This window comes from Cupressus sempervirens, chromosome 1, assembly GCF_028749045.1.
Source record: "Cupressus sempervirens isolate cs-2001-9-10 chromosome 1, ASM2874904v1, whole genome shotgun sequence".
NCBI lineage: Eukaryota > Viridiplantae > Streptophyta > Pinopsida > Cupressales > Cupressaceae > Cupressus > Cupressus sempervirens.
In genome coordinates this window covers 234462732-234484206 of record NC_143118.1, presented here as the reverse complement: position 1 = coordinate 234484206, position 21475 = coordinate 234462732, and positions in this window count along the sequence as shown.

Genomic DNA, 21475 nt, shown 5'->3' with positions numbered 1-21475 from the left:
TTTACTCAATTGTGGTTACCGTGGAAAGGATTGAAGAATCAAATCAAGATAGATGCAGAGCCAAAGTTAAAAACAATGATTATAGAATATAATGCTTTGAATGAGGTAGCATTATTATAAACATGTTTGGGCTCTTACAAGGTGATGGATTTTGAAATAGCTTCAAACAAAATACCAAATAATCAAGATGTAGAATCTAGGATTCAATCACAAAGGATGAGATTGTATTGCAATTCATAGACAACATAATGGCTAACTTGCAATGTCTAGGAAAAGGAGCTGACACCAATATCCTCCTTCTTCCAAGATTCTATTGATTGCATAAAGTTAGTCATTCAAAATTCAAATACTCATCTTTCCAAGATGATGTAGGAGAAACCAAAGGTATAAGGGAAATCCTATGTCACCCAAAAAAATTTACTTAGACTTAGTTTATATTTCATGTGTTTTCATTTTTGGATACCCATTTGGGTCAAATTAAGGTTCCAATGCTCACAAATCCACTATCAGTGTCTTAGGTTAGAGTATTTGAGCACCTTGGGATATGTGTAAATGCCAAAAAAATAGGAGTATGTAATTGAGCCATAATTTTGATGAATTAGAATGTGCAAATTAGTCAGATGATTGTAATTGTAATTTAGAGCATTCCAAAAAAAGAATCAAGTCAAAAGTCCCTATGGTTTGAAAGCTATTGCAGTTTTTCAGTTTCTGGAGACCTTCTAAGAATGCTTCAAAGTTAGGTTAGGGGCATTAAATGACCTCAAATAGGGCTGAAAAATGGGGAACAAGAAAAGCTATTCCATAGGGCTATAGAGCACTTCAAGAGCTTTTCAGAAATGTAAACGGTTCATCAATCAGAGCTATGGTTCAAAAGTTATGCCTCCCAGAAGTTTGGCTACCATTTCTAGAATCTTCTAATTTTGTACTAACTTCTAAAGTGACTTATGGAACCTTCCATTTTGGTAGTGGATGCCAACTAGCACTTTCTAGAATGTGTTCCTAATCCTTGACCCTTTGGGGTCTATTTAAGGACATTTATGGCATTGTAAAAGGCAGTTTGGAGTGGAGTTTGAGAGAAGGTACTGGGAGAAGAAATTATCTCCTAATTTATACTATTATAAGCATATAAGGCATGTTTTGAAGTCAATTTTCTCTATACTAAATGTAATAGCATATTTACATAGTTAATGAAATTTTCCCTTTCCTATTATGTCCATTCTATGCTTGGGTCATGTCCCCATCAAGTGGTATTAGAGCAGGTTTTCCTGAGTGTGTAGATAGAGCGCCAACTGTGAGGCAGTTTGCGTAAGGACTGTGTGGTTGTGGGTTTGAGTTAAGAAGATGCCTCCATGAAGAAAGCATGATGGAAGGGCCAAAGCTATTAATCCTAAGGAGGTTAGAGCCCTCCAAAGGTAGGTTCAAGCATTGCAGGAACTCCATAGAGGAACAAATGTTGCTGCAAGCGACGAAAGTAAGGATGACAATGAAGAAGAAGAAATTTGACTAGAAGGGGAAGTTGATAGGGAAGTTTTGAATTAGGTAGAGGAAAGGCTTTTTAGGGCCATTACTAAGTTTGGGAAAAGACCTACAATTGATGTGGGTGTATTTCCAAGAAATCTGAAACCAGATGAGTTGATCAATTGGATCAATGAACTGGAAGAGTACTTTGAGTATGAGGATATCAGGGATCCAGATAGGGTTAAGTTTGCAAAGGCTGAACTGAAAGGTCATGCCAAAATCTGGTGGCAAGAGGTTCAATTGGAAAGAAATAGAAGAGGAAAGGATAAGATCACAAGGTGGGATCGCATGGTGGACAAACTAAAGAAGCAATTCATTCCTGTTGACTATGAGCTTGATTTGTTTAAGAAGATGCATGGGTTAAAGCAAGCAAAAAAATTAGTCTAGGAATATACTGAGGAGTTTTATCGACTTTTGATTAGAGCATGGCATGCAAAAGAAAATAAGGAGAAAATTTCTCATTATATCAATGGATTATGACCTAGCATCCAGGAGGAATTAAGTTTGGTACAAATGACCAGCATTGAAGAGGCATACCAATTTTCCCTACAAGTTGAAGAGAAGCTAAATAAAAGGTTTGAAGGGAGACAAAGAGGGTATGGCCAAGGAGGAAGGGGTAGTGGTAGGTAATCAGGAGGTCGAAATGGACCCAAAAGAAAAATGAAGATGTGGGTACTAGCAGGAACTAGAGAAATGAGGGTTTCAACCAATCCCATGATCAAGACTTTGAAAATTAGAGAGGAAGAGGTAGAGGATGTGGACAAGCAAGAGGAGGCTTCCATGGTACCTATTTCCATTGCAATGAAGAAGGTCATCGTTCCTTTGAATTCCCTCAATGTCAAGGAAGGATAGATAGGAGAGCTTAGGGTCAAGCTAGGATTTCTCATGTGGATGAGGATGCACAGTCATCACATTTAGAGGATGCAGAAAGAGGAGAGACTTTAGTTAATGAAAGGGTCTTACTAAGTGGTGAGATTGAACCAGGACAGAGGAGTCTATTTCATACCAATTGCAAGTGTGAGGATAAATGTTGTGATGTGATCATTGATGGTGGTATCACTAATAACTTGGTATCAGAGGAGATGGTCTCTGAGTTGAAGCTCAAGAGGGAGAAACACCCCTAGCTCTATTGGATTGCTTGGGAGAAGGATGATCATAAGGTCCTGGTAAGTGAAAAATGTTTAGTGAAGTTCAAAATTGGGAGTTACCATGATGAAGTTCTCTATGATGTTATTCCAATGGATGTTTGCCATCTATTGTTGGGAAAACCATGGCAGTTTGATAGGCATGTAGTACATGATGGTCATGCAAACACATATTCTTTGACCAAGCATGGAGTTCACCACAAACTGAAGCCCATGAAAAAGGAAGGCAAAAAGGTATGTAGCAGTGCTAGGATTTGTCTTGTTGATGGAAGGAAGTTTTTAGATGGCATGATACATTAGTGTATGTGCTATGCTTTGATTCCTAGAAAAGATAAGGAAGGTAGTAGTGAAATACCACTTGAAGTTTCAGATTTATTAAGTGAGTTTGGAGATATCATCTCTGATAATGTTCCAAAAGGATTACCACTAGTAAGGAAAATTAGTCATTAGATAGATTTAATCCCTAGAGCTAGTTTGCCTAACAAGGCTGCTCATAGGATGACTCCTATTGAAACTGAGGAGCTAAATAGATAGGTTTAGGAGCTACTGAGGAAGGGATTAATTTGAGAAAGCCTGAGTCCATGTGCAATACCTGCGGTACTAGCACCAAAGAAGGATGGAGAGTGGAGAATGTGTACAAACTCTCGAGCTATAAATAGGATAACCATCAAGTATCAGTTTCCTTTGTCAAGAATGGATGATCTTTTGGATTGCTTGAGTGGAACTCAATATTTCACAAAGATAGATCTCAAAAGTGGTTATCACTAGATATGGATATGAGAAGGAAATGAGTGGAAAAATGCTTTCAAGACAAAAGAGGGTCTTTTTGAGTGGCTAGTCATGCCCTTTGGATTGATGAATGCACCAAGCACCTTCATGCGGCTTATGAATGAGGTAGTTAAGAAGTTCTTGTGAAAATTTGTTATTTTCGGATGATATTTTAATTTTCAGCAAGACTTTGGAAGAAAATTTATTGCACATTCATAGTGTCCTTGAAAGTTTGAGGGAAGAGAAACTATTAATTAATCTGAAGAAGTGTATCTTTGCAAAAAAGGAGTTAGTCTACTTAGGGTTTGTTATGTCTCCTGAAGGTCTTAAAATGGATCCAAAGAAGGTAAAAGCCATCTTGGAATGGCCTACTCCAAGGTTTACTACTAAGGTAAGATAACTTCATTATCTAGTTAGTTTCTACAGGAAGTTCATTAAGAATTTTAGTGGCATATGTGCACCCTTGACTAACACAATAAGAGGGGATAGAAAAGAGTTCAAATGGGTTGCGGCAGCAGCAAGAAGTTTTGAATTGCTGAAGAAGAAGGTGACAAAACAACTTGTATTGGCACTTCCAAATTTTAGAAAGGTGTTCTAGGTGGATTCTAGTGCTAGTGGCAATGCTATTGGAGCTATATTGAGCCAAGAAGGTAAGCCTATTGCATATTTTAGTGAAAAATTGAATGATGCAAAGAAGTATTTTATTTATGATCAAGATTTCTATGCAATAGTTTAGGCCTTAAAGAAATGGAGACATTATTTATTGCCAAAGGAATTTGTTTTATATACCAATCACCAAGCATTACAGTACCTAAATAGCCAAGGTAAATTGAACCAGAGGCATATGAAGTGGGTAGAGTTCTTGCAGAGTTATACATTTGTATTGAAGCATAGAAGTGGGAAATATAATAGGGTTGTAGATGCATTAAGCAGGAGGCAGTTGTTGCTTATAGTAATGCAGGTTGAAGTAGTTAGGTTTGATGAACTCAAGAATCTGTACCCTAAGGATCCTAATTTTTCTAAAGCATGGAAAGCTTGTAAAGAGCCTGTTGCTATAGACAAAACCAAGTGGCTAGACTATTTGGTTCAGGATGGTATGTTGCTCAAGGGCAGTCAATTATGCATTCCAAGGAGTATAGTTTCTGATAGAGATACTAAATTTGTGGGTTATTTCTAGAGGACATTGTGGAAGAAGTTGAGAATAGACTTGAAGTTTTGTTCTACACATCACCCGCAGACTGACAAATAGACTGAAGTGGTAAATAGAAGTTTGAGCAATTTGCTAAGATGTTTAGTTGGGGATAATTCCAAAGGATGGGATTTGATTCTACCACAAGTGAAATTTTCTTACAATAGCTCTATAAATAGGAGTATTGGTAGATCACCATTCCCAATTGTATATGGAAGTAGCCCAAGGACTACACCAGAATTGAGGAAGATGGAGCAAGTGGAGAGGACAAGTGCTGAAGCAGAAGAATTTGTTGAACATATCAAGTGTCTACATGAGGAGGTCCAGGCACACATTACCAAGATGAACCAATAGTATAAAGCTAGGGCTGGTCAAAGGAGAAGACATAAGGAATTTCAAGTAGGGGATCTAGTCATGGTACACTTAAGAAAAGAAAGATTTCGAGTGGGTACTTACAACAAGCTGAAAATGAAGAAATTTGGCCCCTGCAAAATTTTGAAGAAATATGACTCAAGAAATGCGTATGAGGTGGAATTTCCAGATGGAATTCACATTTCTCCTATTTTCAACATTGTAGACTTAACAGAGTATCATGATGATGGTGCAGATGAGGGTTTGATGCTCGAGCCATGTCCAATTCCTACTTCTAAGAAAGAGGAGATAGAAGCGATTCAAGATAGTTGTGTGGGAAGGAGTACTAGATATAGGAAGTATGAAGAGTACCTGGTTAAATGGAAGGGTCGGCCAATAGAGGACTCAACTTGGATATCAGCAGCTGAGATCCATAAAGTGACAAGGTCACTTTTCAATCTACCCTGGGTGTTTGATGCAGAAGCAACCAAAGGTATAAGAGAAATCCTGTTTCACCCAAAAAAATGTACTTAGACTTAGTTTTTGTTTCATGTGTTTTCATTTCTAGATACCCATTTGGGTCAAATAAAGGTTCCAACTCTCATAGTTCCACTATCAGTGTCCTAGGTTAGAGTATTTGAGCACCTTGGGATAAGTGTAAATGCCAAAAAAATAGGAGTATGTAATTGAGCCATAATTTTGATGAAATAGAATGTGTAAATTGGTTAGATTATTTTAATTTTAATTTAGAGCATTCTAGAAAAAGAATTAGGTCAAAAGTCTCCACAGTTTGAAAGTTATTGTAGTTTTTTGCTTTTTGGAGACCTTCTAAGAATGCTTCAAAGTTAGGTTAGGGGAATTAAATGACCTCAAATAGGGCCATAAAATGGGGGACAAGTGAAGCTATTCCATAGGGCTATAGAGCACTTTGAGAGCTTTCTAGAAATGTAAACAGTTGGTCAATCGGACCTATGGTTCAAAAGTTATGCCTCCTAGAAGTTCGACTACCATTTCTGAAATCTTCTAATTTTGCACTGGCTTCTAAAGTGACTTATGGAACCTTCCATTTTGGTAGTGGATGCCAACTAGAACTTTCTAGAGTGTGTTCCTAATCCTTAACCTTTGGGCTCTATTTAAGGACATTTCTGGCATTGTAAAAGGCAGTTTAGAGTGGAGTTTGAGAGAAGGTACTGGGAGAAGAAATTATCTCCTAATTTATACTATTGTAAGCCCATAGGGCATATTTTGAAGTCTATTTTCTTTGTACTGAATTTAATAGCATATTTACATAGTTAATAAAATTTTCCCTTTCTTGTTGTGTCCATTTCATGCTTGGGTCGTGTCCCCATCACAAGAGGTAGTTGCTAAGGTATTGACTCGGATGATGGGAGAAAAGAGTGGTAACATTCCAAAAAATGAACTCATAGAAAATCAAAATCTTATAAACATATCTAAATTTTTGAAAAGGGCTAAAGAAGAAATTGAAGATCTGAATGCATCATATAGTGATACCTTCTCAGATGGTGGGTGTCTATCTTGTCCTCCACCTAGGATGATCAAAGTTCAAAGAAGAAGATGGTATGTGAAAGGTGTAAGGAAACTTGGCAACAAAGAATATAACTATTTCCACATAACCCATAATAAATTTGAAATTAACATGGAATTAAAATCCACATGCAAGAGAATAGACAACATACCCACAAAATTGTGACACAAGATATACCCTGGGAAACCCTCATTGAGGGAAAAAACCCAGCCTCCAAAAGAATCCATCACCATGTATTATTTAGAAAAAATACCATTGCCATACAACCATGGAAGCCTTCATGGCCATAGCCACAACTGATAAAACTATGTGAACAAGCATGAATCCACACATCCCATGCCATGCTTTCAACCTTCACAAATGCTCCCTTGGCTAACCTATCAAGCCTTGTCCCGCTCGACTCTTGCCTTTTGTCTTCACCTTTTCACTCTCTATAACAACTACCCTTGTGGCTACTTATATAGTAGCAAGTCCCACAAAACCACTAAGTGGTATTAAATAAACCATGTGCTACCTAACCCACTGACCCCACATTTAATATTGGGCATTTAATTATTTTCTCCAATATTAAATAATTACATGAAATATTATCACAATGTTACAATACAACTCATCAAGAATATTCTATGGGAATCTTTACATGTTGCATGTCCATCTAGGCACAACATTACATAATAAAATAAAATAATAAAATAACAATATCATGCAACGTGTGCAACACCCATTATCTCAAAAATCTCCCACTTGTTGTATGCATTGCATAGGGTCAATCTATAGCCACACAAAATGAACAAGGGAACAATACCTCCTAGCACATCCACCATCATGGATAAAAAAACACCAAGTGCTCCATCTTGGTACTCGCAACAAAATCAAAGTATCTAGAATCTCGAACATGAATGATCTCACCTCCTATTATGCCACTCCCACTAGACATACATAGAAGCCATCCAAAGAGAAAACCACCCAACCTATCGCATTAGAAGATCATAAAATCTTGTACCAACTAAAATTCCAAGCACAAAAAAACCTGATCCAAAAGTAATCACATGTATCCGTAGTTGTCAAAATATCCATAGCTGAAATAGCACCCACAGCAAAGTGCCAAACCCATCCAACTATCCATACCTCAAAGGTATAACAAGTGAATATCATATCACCGACATATCCAATTTGCAACCTGCAATCACAAGCCTCAAGAGCAATACCTACCACATATACATCAAGAAGCTCCCACTGCAAAAGATAATGTCAAATCTATAACCAATCCACTCAACACATCTCAAAGAAGTGAATCCATGTAGTATCAAGGACATTCACAATACATAATCTAATATCCTGCAAGAATAAATCTCATAACAAGTCTCCAACAGTCTCCCAAATTCTCCACAACCAACAAAGGAAAGAGAAAGAAATAACCATGTCATCTCTCACAAGACATACATGAGCACAAACCAGTGATCATAATCTCCAACCAATCTCAAATCCAATGTAGGAAAAATTGAACATCCAAGAAGATAACCAAGACCGAAGAAACCATGCAAATCATAACATGTATCATGTCCTTCTACACACACCTCTAGATGTAAACTATGCAAGTATGATCTCCTCCATAAAACCCCAACAAGAAGCCTCAAGAACACCCAAACCATATCTTATAACTAATCATGGATGTAAGCCTCTCACAAGAAGATCAAACTCATAAACCATTCCTAAACCAAGGAATAACCATTCCTAATCTAAGGAAAATGCCCAATATAAAACCATCTCCCAAACTCAACCGGCATAACAACATATGCACATGGAGATAACCAATGCTTAACCATCTCTCAAATGAACCCTCTAGAACTAACTCATGTACCATAGCTCAAGATCCATATCCATGAAAGACAAGCATAAATATAATGCAACTGAGAGAAAATAATGGGCTATACTTCTCAAGTAGAAAACTGTTGAGTAGACCAAGAGTGGGGAATGAGAATGCTCATCAAGATACCCAAGTCTCCAACCAAGACTCATCTAAGAAAAATCTCCTCTCAAGTCCATATCAGGTGACTGCCCCTCGGACTTCCTGCTGAAACCATCAACCGTCCCAACAAATACTTCTCTAATCCAAGAGAAATCAGCATCACCACCGTCTCTAAGTATCCATGAGCACCTGTAACCAATCAATCCATGCCAACTCTAAATGCAACATAGCAATATCATGAAGTATCTAGCTTATGATTAGTGTACTCAATACCAAGAAACTAAACCAAGATCAATGTCCAAGTTTCAACCATAGCCTCAAGAACGTAAACATGACAACATGATCTTACCATCTCAACTAAAGAGATAACATGCTCCATATGAACACACCATAACATGTCACAACTCTAAATGTGTATCAAGAGTATACCATGACTTAATAAAGAAACCATCCTCATACCAAGGATAACATGCCAAATGAAAGCATAAACCACACCTTTGTCAAGAACCTTGTGAGTCCTCTAGATGCAACCATCTCCACACACCATGAAGAAAACCATCTCCACATACTAGGAAGAACTGTCTCCACATACCATGAAGATAATGAAGAACTCTATGAGTCCTCAAGATCTAACCATCTTCATACACCATAAAGATAACAAGTGCACCATGCAAATGTCAAAGATGCTTCTACAGCAACAGGATCTAAGACAAACCTCCAACATCTACAAACACTCAATAAATATATCAATGCCAACAACTCCCACTCAACTGTGGTACCAAGTCACCTATGGCATCATAAAATCCATCCTCTCCAAACCAAGAAGATATAAACCAAACCAGGAACTAATCCTGCACTATCACCCCATCACTATCACAAGCTCCCACTAAACCATGTATCCAAGCTATCCATGACATCATGATGAAAATACCATCCTCTAACCATGAGAATCAACCAAGGCATCAAACCATCAAAGAAATCAAAGTGCACATCATGAGCTCCTCAAAAGAAAACCAAATAACCATGATCCTCAACCAAGAAGATACACCACCATAACTGAATCAAAAATCTAAGCTAATGAACATCAAGGATGTACCTGTATAACCAATCATGTCATGCCAAAATCCATGACACCATGATCACATCCATAAATCGAGCATCTATCTCTCAATATGTCCAACCTGTCAGCATAAAATAGTCAACCACAATCCTCCACCATGACTGTACCTAGTAACAACATCTCATCCCTTCTACATGAAGAAAAATAGTAAATCATGTGACTTAGGGCATAGACAACCCAAATCCAAGCCACCAATCTGAATATGCATCAATAATGAAAGATCAATGGGCAAAGACAACCCATAACCAAGCTATAAATGCACCTGTAAGTATAGACCGCTTACAATATTGCACAACATGTAGACCCAACAAGTCATCATGCATATCCAAACCAAACACTGATAACCATATCATCATGAGACCAATCTAAAATATGAACTGAGTATACAATGACATCAAATCTTAAATTTCCAATGCCATAAACTCACAATGTTACCATAGTAAAAAATATACCATAAACTATTCAGATCAATATATCAACAAATAAATCATGCCAAACCTACACCAAATCTAAACTAATGTGAAGAGATCTCCAAGAGCTTTCTGTTGACTACTCGAAGTCTAAAATCCGACTCCGTATGCCCAAGTTATGCCCCAATTCGTGCTCAAAATAAATAATATCTGACTTTAGGGCTCTTAAAACCTAAAAAAATTGCAAAATCATAAAACCAAACCTACACCATCTTGTAGTGCTCTGAATTATCTTTCCAATGCCTATAAGAACTCTAAAATTTGATATTCTGAGAGAAAGTTATGGCTATTTTACTAAGACAGTCTTTTTACCATTTTTAGTACGATTTTTCATTTTTTAATTTTTTCAGTGACGAAAATTCCAATGGGATTAAATTTGATGGCCATCATGAGCTAAAACTAAAAAACTCTTTCATTTCCTCTGAACATGGCCAAACTAGGGCATATTATATATCAAAATTTATGAAAATGTCGACCCAGATCCAATAGTGAGGTCTGTTTTTACCTAGGAGGTCATTTCTGCAAGCTACCCCACAAAATCCTCATTTAAATGAAACATCCGAAAAAATATTTTTGTCCAACAATTTCATATGCCCAAATCTTTTAGCATCCCATCATAACAGCAAATCCAAAGTCCTTAGATCTGCAATAAATCATTCATATATCTTGCCCTTTCTTTTATCCTCTCATGCATTCCCATGGATTCAATCTAGGGTTACAATAATAAAACCATAGCTTTGATACCACTTGTAAGGAAACTTGGCAACAAAGAATATAACCGTTTCCACATAACTCATAATAAATTTGAAATTAACATGGAATTAAAATCCACATGCAAGAGAATAGACAACATACCCACAAAATTGTGACACAAGATATACCCTGGGAAACCCTCATTGAGGGAAAAAACCTAGCCTCCAAAAGCATCCATCACCATGTATTATTCAGCAAAAATACCATTGCCATACAACCATGGAAGCCTTCATGGCCATAGCCACAACTGAGAAAACTATGTGAACAAGCATGAATCCACACATCCCATGCCATGCTTTCAACCTTCACAAATGCTCCCTTGGCTAACCTGTCAAGCCTTGTCCCGCTCGACTCTTGCCTTTTGTCTTCACCTTTTCACTCTCTATAACAACTACCCGTGTGGCTGCTTATATAGTAGCAAGTCCCACAAAACTACTAAGTGGTATTAAATAAACCATGTGCTACCTAACCCACTGACCCCACATTTAATATTGGGCATTTAATTATTTTCCCCAATATTAAATAATTATATGAAATATTATCACAATGTTACAATACAACTCATCAAGAATATTCCATGGGATTCTTTACATGTTGCATGTCCATCTAGGCACAACATTACATAATAAAATAAAATAATAAAATAACAATATTATGCAATGTGTGCAACACCCATTATCCCAACAATTATTGTTGGGTGATTTGACGTGCTCCCCTACCCACGGGTGGTTAATTATGTGGTGTTCCATGTTCACTAATAGTCATGGCTTTTGGCACAATGGTAAATGGCCCTACAATTGGTATTAGAGCTAGGTTTTGGTTTGGTCATGGGTTCAAATCTCCCCGGTGCCTTCCCGACCCGCGTAAGCACCTGGTATGCACGTCGAGGGGGAGATTGTTGGGTGATGTTGATGTGCTCCCCTTCCCATAGGTGGTTAATTATGTGGTGTTCCATGTTCACTAATAGTCATGGATTTTGGTGCAACAACAAATGGGCCCCACAAAAGGTTAAGAATGAACTTTAGTAGTCATCCATTCTAAAACCAAAATAGATGAAATTATAGAATTGATAGGGAAAATCTAGGATAAATAAGGAAAATATACACTTCATGTATCAAGGAACAATAGTAAAAAATCATCAATTCCACCCCATGAAAGACTATAGTGGGTCCCCAAGAAACAATCCTTTTAGGCCTAAGTGAAAGAAAAGCTAAGGATGAATAAGCATAAGGTCAGGAAACCCAAAGAAGATCCAATCTAAACACTTCACTTTGATGACTATAAATGCAAATTAGGAGCCAATGCAAGTATTGAGTTTGTCAATCCAAAAGGTAAGTCTTTCTATGCAACATATCTATTAAAGTTTACATGTACTAATAATGTTGTAGAGTATGAAGCATTTATTAGAGGACTCCATTTCACCTTGGAGAAAGGAACCATAGCTCTCATAGTCAAGGGAGATCCTTAGTTAGTTATAAGACAAGTGAAGTCAATATATTCTTCCAATAATAAGAGGTTTCTTGCATATAGGAAGAGAGAATGGGATTTACTAGATGTTATTGAAGCTTTAAATATAAAATCTATTTGAAGGAAGAAAAAAATGGTAGTGGATGCCATCACTATCTCAGCTATCACATTACAACCTATTGAAAGAATGAAGTTGATAATGTTTTTAGTTGAATTGGTTGCTACTCCATCTATCCTAGATAACATTAAAAAATTTCAAGTTTTTTGAGATTATCAACATATACTTGAGTTTATCATGTGCAATGGCCACTTTAAAGGGCATAAAATTAATTCTTTCTAGACAAAAAACCTAAATTTGATGAATTTGAAGATAAAGATGGCATCTTGAACATGAAAACCAACACTAATCCTAAAGAAATGATTGAGTTGGAATGAAATTTTTATCATGAAAACTCAACACTTAACAGAAGAATGGTCCAAGAAAAGGGGATTGAAGAATGTAATTCATACAATTTGGGTATTGATGAAGATCCTAGAATGGTAAGGATCAAAAAGGCGTGCAATGCATAAGAAAGAGAAGATATGCTCAAATTACTTATAGAGTATAAGGATGTCATTTTTTGGAGTTACAAAGAGCTAAAAATGTATGATCCTAAGATTATTACACATGACATTCCATTAAAACCTAATGCAAAGCCTTTCCAGCAAAGACAAAGGCCTGTTAATCCACTCATTGGACCACTGATAATGAAGGAAGTTAAGAATTTTCTTGATGCCAAGATCATCTTCCCTATTCACCATTCTATGTGGGTGGCTAACTTGGTTCTTGTATAGAAGAAGACTAGAGAGATTCATCTTTACATAGCTTTTTGTAACTTGAACCTTGGATCTCTAAAGGATAATTACCCTTTGCCCTCACTAGATGAAGTTCTACAAATTGTTAATGGTTCAAAGATGATGTATTTCTTAGATAGATATTCAAGATATAATCAATAATGGTTGATGAAGAGGATAGGCTAAAGACAACCTTCATGACTAAATGATGAATTTTTGCCTACAAGAGAATGTTGATTAAGATAGGTATTCAATAGATGTCACAAGTATGGCATATCACTCAATCCTTAGAAATTTTTATTTGGCATTACTAAAGGGAAGCTTCTAGGACATATCATCTTTGAAGCAAGAATTTGCATTGATCCTGATAGAGTTGAAACCATTAAGTAGTTATCACCTCCCCACAGTAAAAAAGAATTGAAGTCTTTCTTTGCAAAGATAAATTTTGTGCAAAAATTCATAAGTGGGTTTGTAAAGATAGTTCATCCCCTTAATGATTTACTCAAAAAGGGAGCTAAAATAGAATGGGTTCCAGAGGTCAAGAAATCATTTGAGGACATCAAAGTGGCCATTTCCATGGCCCTAGTATTGGTGAGCCCAGACTATGGACTACCCTTCAAAATATATTATTTTTCTTTAGAACATTCATGTGCTAGGATTCTCACATAGAAGAAGGAAAAAGAAGATGAAAGACCCATTACCTTTATGAGTTGTCCTCTAAAATTTGTTGAGTTAAATTATTCCAACCTTGACAAATAGTCTTTCCTTTAATCAAAGTGGTAAAGAAATTCGACCATTATATATTAAGGAGCAAGGTGTATGTGATTGTGCCCAATTCAGTGGTTAAGACATTCTTGATGCAAAATAAACTTGGTGAAAGACAAGGGAAATGGATAGCAGTCCTTCAAGAATTTGATTTTGAGATTCAACCTATGATGTTAGAAAGAGGTCAAGGATTATCAAAAATGATACCAGACAACCAAATTGGAGGTGAAAAGAAATTTTGGTTTGAGGGTGAAACAAATATGGATGATCAAAAGAAAATTGTAGTATCTCAAGTTGATACTAATCAGGGTGTGATAATAGATGTCTGGTACTAGGATATTGTTTACTATCTTTTAAAAAATCAATACCTAGTCAGATGAATAGTTCATAGCGTAGGAGACTCAAAATGAAGTGTGAATCCTACATGCTACAAGATAGAAAATTATGCAAAATGAACTATGAAGGGATTTACCTAAAATGCTTGGGACACAAGGAAGTAAAATAAGTTTTGGAACAATTCCATGGTAAGTATGATATAGGGCATGGGTTGGTAGAAGAAACTATTCATATGATCTTAAGATCAAGTTATTTTTGGCCCATGATATTCAAAGATACTTTCAAGTATGTGCATAATTGTCTTATTTGTTAGACTAGTGCTAATATAGAAAGACATCCTGCAATTGCATTACAACTTGTGTTTGAGATATGCCCCTTCACAAAGTGGGGCTAGATTTTATTGGTCTAGTGAACCCACCATTCTCAACTAGGCACACTTTAATTCTCATAGCTATTGATTACTATATGCATTGGACAAAAGTAGAGATGTTCAGGAATTGCATGGATAAGGTTGTTACAAACTTGGAGGAACACATTGTTATAGATTTAGAATGTTGTTCTCCATAGTGTGTGATAATGAATAAGCTTTTGCATCAGTATTCTTAACTCAATGGGCACTAGAAAATCAGGTTATTATCAAGTTCTCTTTAAATTATTATCCACAAGGAAATGGTGTAGTTGAATCTATGAATAAGAACCTAATCATAATAATAAGACATTTGTTGAAGGAGAATCCTAAAGATTGACATACACAACTCAAATATATATTATGGATAGATTGAGTCAGGGTCAAGAATGCTTTGGGGACATCTCCATATCTTTTTGTCCATGGACAAGAGTTAGTATTTCCACTCAACTTGAAGAATTCTATTTTGAAGTTCACGAATGGGTATGCTAAAGCTATTGATAGAATAGAAATTAGATTGATGAATCTTTTAGGGATGGATGAAAAATGGACAACTTCTTTGGAACACATGGTTAAACATCAAGTAGTCATCAAGATATGGCTTTACAAGAGAGCCGTGATAAAGTATTTTAGGGTATTTGACCTTGTTCTAATCTAGGACAAGGTGACAAAAAAGTCAGGCAGCCACACAAAGTTTCAATGGTTATGGATTGGTCGTTGCGAGATTGCATAAATACTAGGAGAAATTTTTTTTAGGTTGGGTTCCTCACAGAGGGAATTAGTTATGTTGCCTATCAATGGGAAATTTTTTAAGTATTAATTTGATGCCTAAGAGATTGCCAAAAAAAATAAAATAATTCTACAAGTGTGTTTATTTCTGCAAGTGTGTTTTCTTTCAAATTTGCATTAGTCTAGGGGGTAGGTGCACTAGACATTCTACCTTCATGTATCTTACTAACCATTCTTTTTGTTGTGAATTTTAGCAAATAGGTATTTCTTTGTCAAAACATTTTTATGATTTTGTTTCTTATACTAATTGAGGAATGGATGTTACTTGCAGTATCAAGGGACTTTTAGTCTTGAATTTAGAATTGTGAATCAAAAAGTTCTCAAAAGCTTGCAAATTTAAAGATTGATTATCATAAGTTTTTTTGAACCAAGGTGGAAGCTAGAAAGGGATAGTCCAAACCCCACTAGTTCAAACAAAAGGGTCTTATCAAAGGAATAGCTAAGATCATTGTTTAGCATGAGAGTTTCTTAAAGTTCTCAAAAGAGGAATTGAAGGGATGTTCACAAAATATTGAATCTAAGAAATGACACCAATGTCTTGGCCACACAGTCTAAGTGTGGTTAGGATAGAGAAATAAAATAAAATAAAAGATGGTATTAAGTATAAAGGATTCTACAAAGTCTAAGAGTGGTAATCCAATTAAAGGTATATGCACTCCAAATAAGCTATCTAGTATCATAACAATTGCTTCAATAGAGAATCAAATGGCAACATTATGAGCTATGTGAAGAAAGTATTCAAAAGGTTACCCATGAATTCAAATGAAAAGTGACAAACCTACTAATAGCCCTCATAACTAATTCTCTCATCTGATTAAACAAAGGATTGATAAACAACTTTCGTGAAGATTCCCAATGGATGGATTAGATGGGATGTAAGATTGTTTCCATGTTGTTGGAAACTTTTGGGTAGATTGCATCCTAAGATGTCTAAGGAAATGGATAAAATTATCACACGCTAAGCTTAGAGATTCAAGATTCTGAGGTTTTGACTATAAAGTGATTCAAAATATGGTTGGAATGTTTAAGATTTAGTTGGTGTTTGATATATATCAAACAAATGTATATTGAATAAGAAATGACTTTCTCCTTACTTCCTTTTGTTAGGGCTATTTGTTGTGGTTTCACAATGTATGCCCCATTTCACCTAGAAATGGGGATCCCCTCTACTTTATTTTTTCAACTTTTTAGAACCCTAGTTTGAGGTCCAAGTTTTTTAAGGCTTTTTCTAGTGTATTTTGGCTTAATATGGGTCTTGACTTGAGAACCTAGATCTCAAAAGTCAAGTTTTGGAGGGATTAAGTCAATTTTACAAAGATAAAAGGTGCACTAGTACACCATAATAGGTGTGCTAGTGCACCAAAGTGCTTAGTAAAAAGACATTCCCCCATTGGTAATGCACATGTGTGCACCTATATAGCACCAAAGGTGTGTGGGGTTCCCAAGTCTATTAAACCTAAAGGCACCATCTCCTTCCCATAATTTTCTCTTCCTCTAGCTCCTAGACTATAGTAGCACACCAGTTGAGGTGTGCATCACCTCCTCCTAACCTAAAAACTACACAAGCATTAAAAATAACCTAAACTAAGGTGCACAATAGTACATCTAGTGAGGTGCACTATTGCACACCTTATTTTTCTTTGAAAAAACAAACAAAAGACTTTAAAAACATTAAAAAAATCATTTGGGGTGCATAATAGTGCAACATATTAGGTGCACTACTACGCACCCTTAAAAACTTAAACTTTCATGACAAAATGATCATAGGGTGTGCATCGGCACACCCCATGAGGTGCACTACTACACACCCTATCTTTTAAGACATTTATAGGGAAATAGTGCACTAGGAACACCACTTAGGTGTTCTTGGAGGACCTTGTATTGCATTAAAGGGTTAAAATTCAAGGTTTTTGGTGTTTTTGAGTGATTAGGGTTTAGGGTTTTGTTCATGTTAGTGTATGGGTTTGAATTTGTCAAATTTTATTCCACTCCAAACTAATGGGCATCATTTTTTGTGCAAAATCAATGGCTTCTTCATCATCCTTACTTGTAGCAAAGATAGTCCTAAAGCTGGTGGTATTCAAGTTGCAAGGTATTCTAACCAAATCACAATTTCAAGATGATTATGTAGAGATCTGGCTTGACACTAAGCTAGGTCACATTGATTTGGGCACATTCCTGACACTATGTCACAAACTAATAGAAAGGTCTCCAATGATTTTGTATTGATCCAATTAGGGCTTGTTAGTGCAACATCACACTTGGTGTCAGTACAATCATTAGAGCTAATTATGACACTCAAAGAGAATTATATTCCTAAAGAAATAATTGTCTACTAGAGATATCATCTTGGAACTTTGGCACAAGAAAATTGAGAAGGTGTTCCATCTCCCAAGAGTAGATCAATTCATTAGATTAACCTATCAACAAGTGGAGAGATGGTACATGGAACATATTGTTTAAGCTTCTAATATCATCTAGTCTCCATACCTTATTGAGAAGACTCCTCTAGGGAAAAATGAAGAAGGAAAAGTGGATATGAAAAGAGACTATATGAAGGAAGATATTGGATATTCAATCATACTCTTGAGTAGATTTATGGGTTTTCCTATAGCTAGACACCTAACATTTTTATGGTTCATTTTATTGAGACGATCAAAACAATAGAGATGCCAATTGATTGGTCATCTATTCTTAGTGAGAACTTTGGTGATTAGTTGATGGTAGTGAAGAATAATAGAAAATTTTACTTGACATCATACCTAGTGTACTTATTAGCCAGAAAGGTGATAGAGTATCTAGGGCTCTATAAGAAGGATAGCATGCAGGATGCAAATGCATGGTTATACATTGTATATCCTCAGCTATTAAAGAAAAGGATTTCAGAGAAAATCAAGGAATATAGTTTTTTGAATGATGCTTTCATATTGACAATAATCTAGTTCATTGAAGGAGATTATGTGAAGAGGATGTCAAAAGAGGTAGCTATATAGATTTCAAAGGTTGGATCCTATTATATCCAATCTTGAACATTCACATATTTAAGGGTAGTAGGCACAACTCTCAATCCTGAGAAGCTTCCAAAATATCCAAGTGATAGGCTTATACTCTTGGAGATCACTCAACAACTCTTGTCTGCATACAACAGAGTAAGGAGACAACACAAAGTAACATGGGTATGGCCTATTGCAATATGACTATTTAGTGTGAATCAGAGACAAGACATTCTATCTTTTGAGTGTGAATGGGATCAATATCCCTTAGAAAAGTATAATTCTCCATAGCCCTATTTTGATAGCATTGGAAGGGTGCAACATCTAGCTGGTAAGACATTTCAGCATGAGGATGCAAATGAGGATCACTAGATGAATGTAGTGGATGACTATGATATCTGTATATGGGATTTTTGTAGGATGACTCTATATCTAGTAGAAAGAGCTCTTAAGATGAAGATCCCATTGAGGATTATGCAACAAGATACAAAGGATCTACTCAATCCATGGTTCAACAAGGACAAGATTGGTGATAGATCTATTATGAATATCGAGATTGATAAAGAAGAGAAATTGGACATTAATCATAGGGCAAGGCACACCATCAAAGTGACAAAGGATTAGATAAAGAGACCTTTAAAACTTGATCAAATTCCTTAAATAGTAGTCTTTCATGCCCAAGCCAGCCCACCTAAAGGTCAAGAAGCTAAGGTCATAGTGCCTACATTTACAACTCAGTTTCTAGTGAGACTCAAGACAATACACCAACTTGATAGGCTAGTTGGGTATTTTAGGGATTAGAAAGGTAACAGTAAAGGAAAGAGGAAGAGGAATTCTCCTCAACAAACTAAGAAAGAAGAAGAAGAAACTCAGGTACCTCCATAGTAGGGAGAAGGAAATGTATAAGGGTTGGATAATGTGGAAGTGATACAAGCTCACAATGATCCTCAAGTGTCACCATCTAAACAATGCAAAGGAGATGCTAAGATTGATATACAAGAAGTTCAAGCTTCCCCCTTCACATCTAAGAAGAGAAAAATCAAGACTTTGGTAAAGAGGAGACAAAGGATCATTAGAAAAGTGATTCCTTTCCCATCAGTCATTGAGCCTATTCTAGAAGAAGTAGAAGAAGAAAATGATGAGGATGAGGTGGACAATATATCTTTCAATTGGAGGACTCATCTCACAAGAGCTATAGAGTTAGAAATGAAAAGAAGCTCCATAATCACACTACCATCCATCCCTAAGCAACCCATTTAAACTACAACATCAAAAGATGAAATGCAATAGTGGCTAGATGAGTAGGATGTGGAGGATGTTGATGTCTTTTAGATGTCATATTTTGATTTCATGCCTATGGGTATTGAATTGTTGGGGATAAGATAAGAGATACCCCAACCAATCAACCTCAATAGGAGGACTAAAATTAGTTACCACTTGAGCCACAAGGACCCCAAGTAGCTCCATCATCACTAGTACAAGTCACATTTTGTGTATACATGGAATAAACTACACCTTTGCCTCCAAGTACCAAAGAATAAAAGGTTTAGGTAGGAAAAGAGGAAGAACCACAACATGCATCTACAAAGAAAGTGTTAGAAGAAGGGTTGATAAGTGAACAACCTCAGTAAACTTCTCAAGACACTAAGGTAAGGACTGTGGATTCTATGGATACAGGAAATACTAGTATAAATCTTGTACAAAAGGAGAGGACTCCAAAAAAGTGAAATAAGGGAAAGGGCATAGTAGAGTAGACTCCTTCATCCTCAATAGTCAAATCTCCATTGGAGCATAGCCCAAGGTGGCTGAGGAAGGAACTAATAAGAAAAAATAAGAATAAATTCACCATAAAGGAGGAGGATAGGATGGAATTGATCAAAGTCCTAAGGAAGCTTGAATCACCTCCAAAGGATACATAAGCATTAGCCTTTTTCATGAGTGATCAGAAATAGGACCTATTTGCTCATGCATATATCTCTCCTCTACATTAAAACATTAAAGAATTGACTCCACAAGATTATCAAATTAGGGTGGTTATGCTTGGGAAACCTACCTTGGATACTACTAAGATGATGGTTACAATAGGAATAAAAGAGATATTTAGGAGCATAAAATAGGATGGGGCAAAGTTGATAACACTTTGTCAACCAAATGAAATCCTAAAAGTATATCTAAGAGAAGTTTTTGGTCCCCTAGATCCTAGAAACCTTGAGGAAACCTTGAACACAACACTCAAGAGAAGAGATAGGGGTACAAACCAATTGGATCCATTTTTGGGTAAATTTTAGTAGCGAAGAGAATTATTTGAGTAAAAAGTTGTACAGATCATTTAGGGAAATTTGAAGCTATTACATGTCATGCAAGAGAATATGGATAGGCTAGTGGAAATTTTGAATCAAGATTTTTGTCTAATGGATGAGATACATACTTGGGGCAAGGATTTGCAAGAATCATAGGCAATTAAAGGCAAAAGGTGTCAAATGTTGATGGAGGTATATATAGCTAAGGAGTTAGACAAGATTGATGATTGGATTGAAAAGATTCTAGATTGTAATAAAGTAATGGAGACATCACATGCAAAGATTCATATGCTCAAGGATCAAATTGAAGAAAAAATTTTGGAAGTTGGGAAGCATTATAGTGATGCATGTTTAGACATTTTTGAGGATGATGTATGGTACAATTTAATACTAGTAGAGGTAGTAGATGAGAAATTCTATAAATTTTTTAAGGAAGTTGCCAATGGTCATGACACTAGGCAAGCATTTAGAATAGAGGAGGCATTGTTAGATCTAGATGTGAAATTACGAGATTTTGCAATGACTTGTATCGAGGTTGGAAACTACAAGTAGAAGGTAAAATACAAATATGAAGCCTTAGATTTTCTATATGTGGCTCAAGTCACTAAGATAATCAAGAAATTCAAGGGCATATACCTAGAAATAGCTCTGGTGTAAAGTGGAACAAAATCTAGAAGCCAAAATTTCAATTTTGATACTTAGTGAAATTTTACAATTTTTGAAACCTGCTTCTGAGGTGCATTGTCGTGCTAGTGC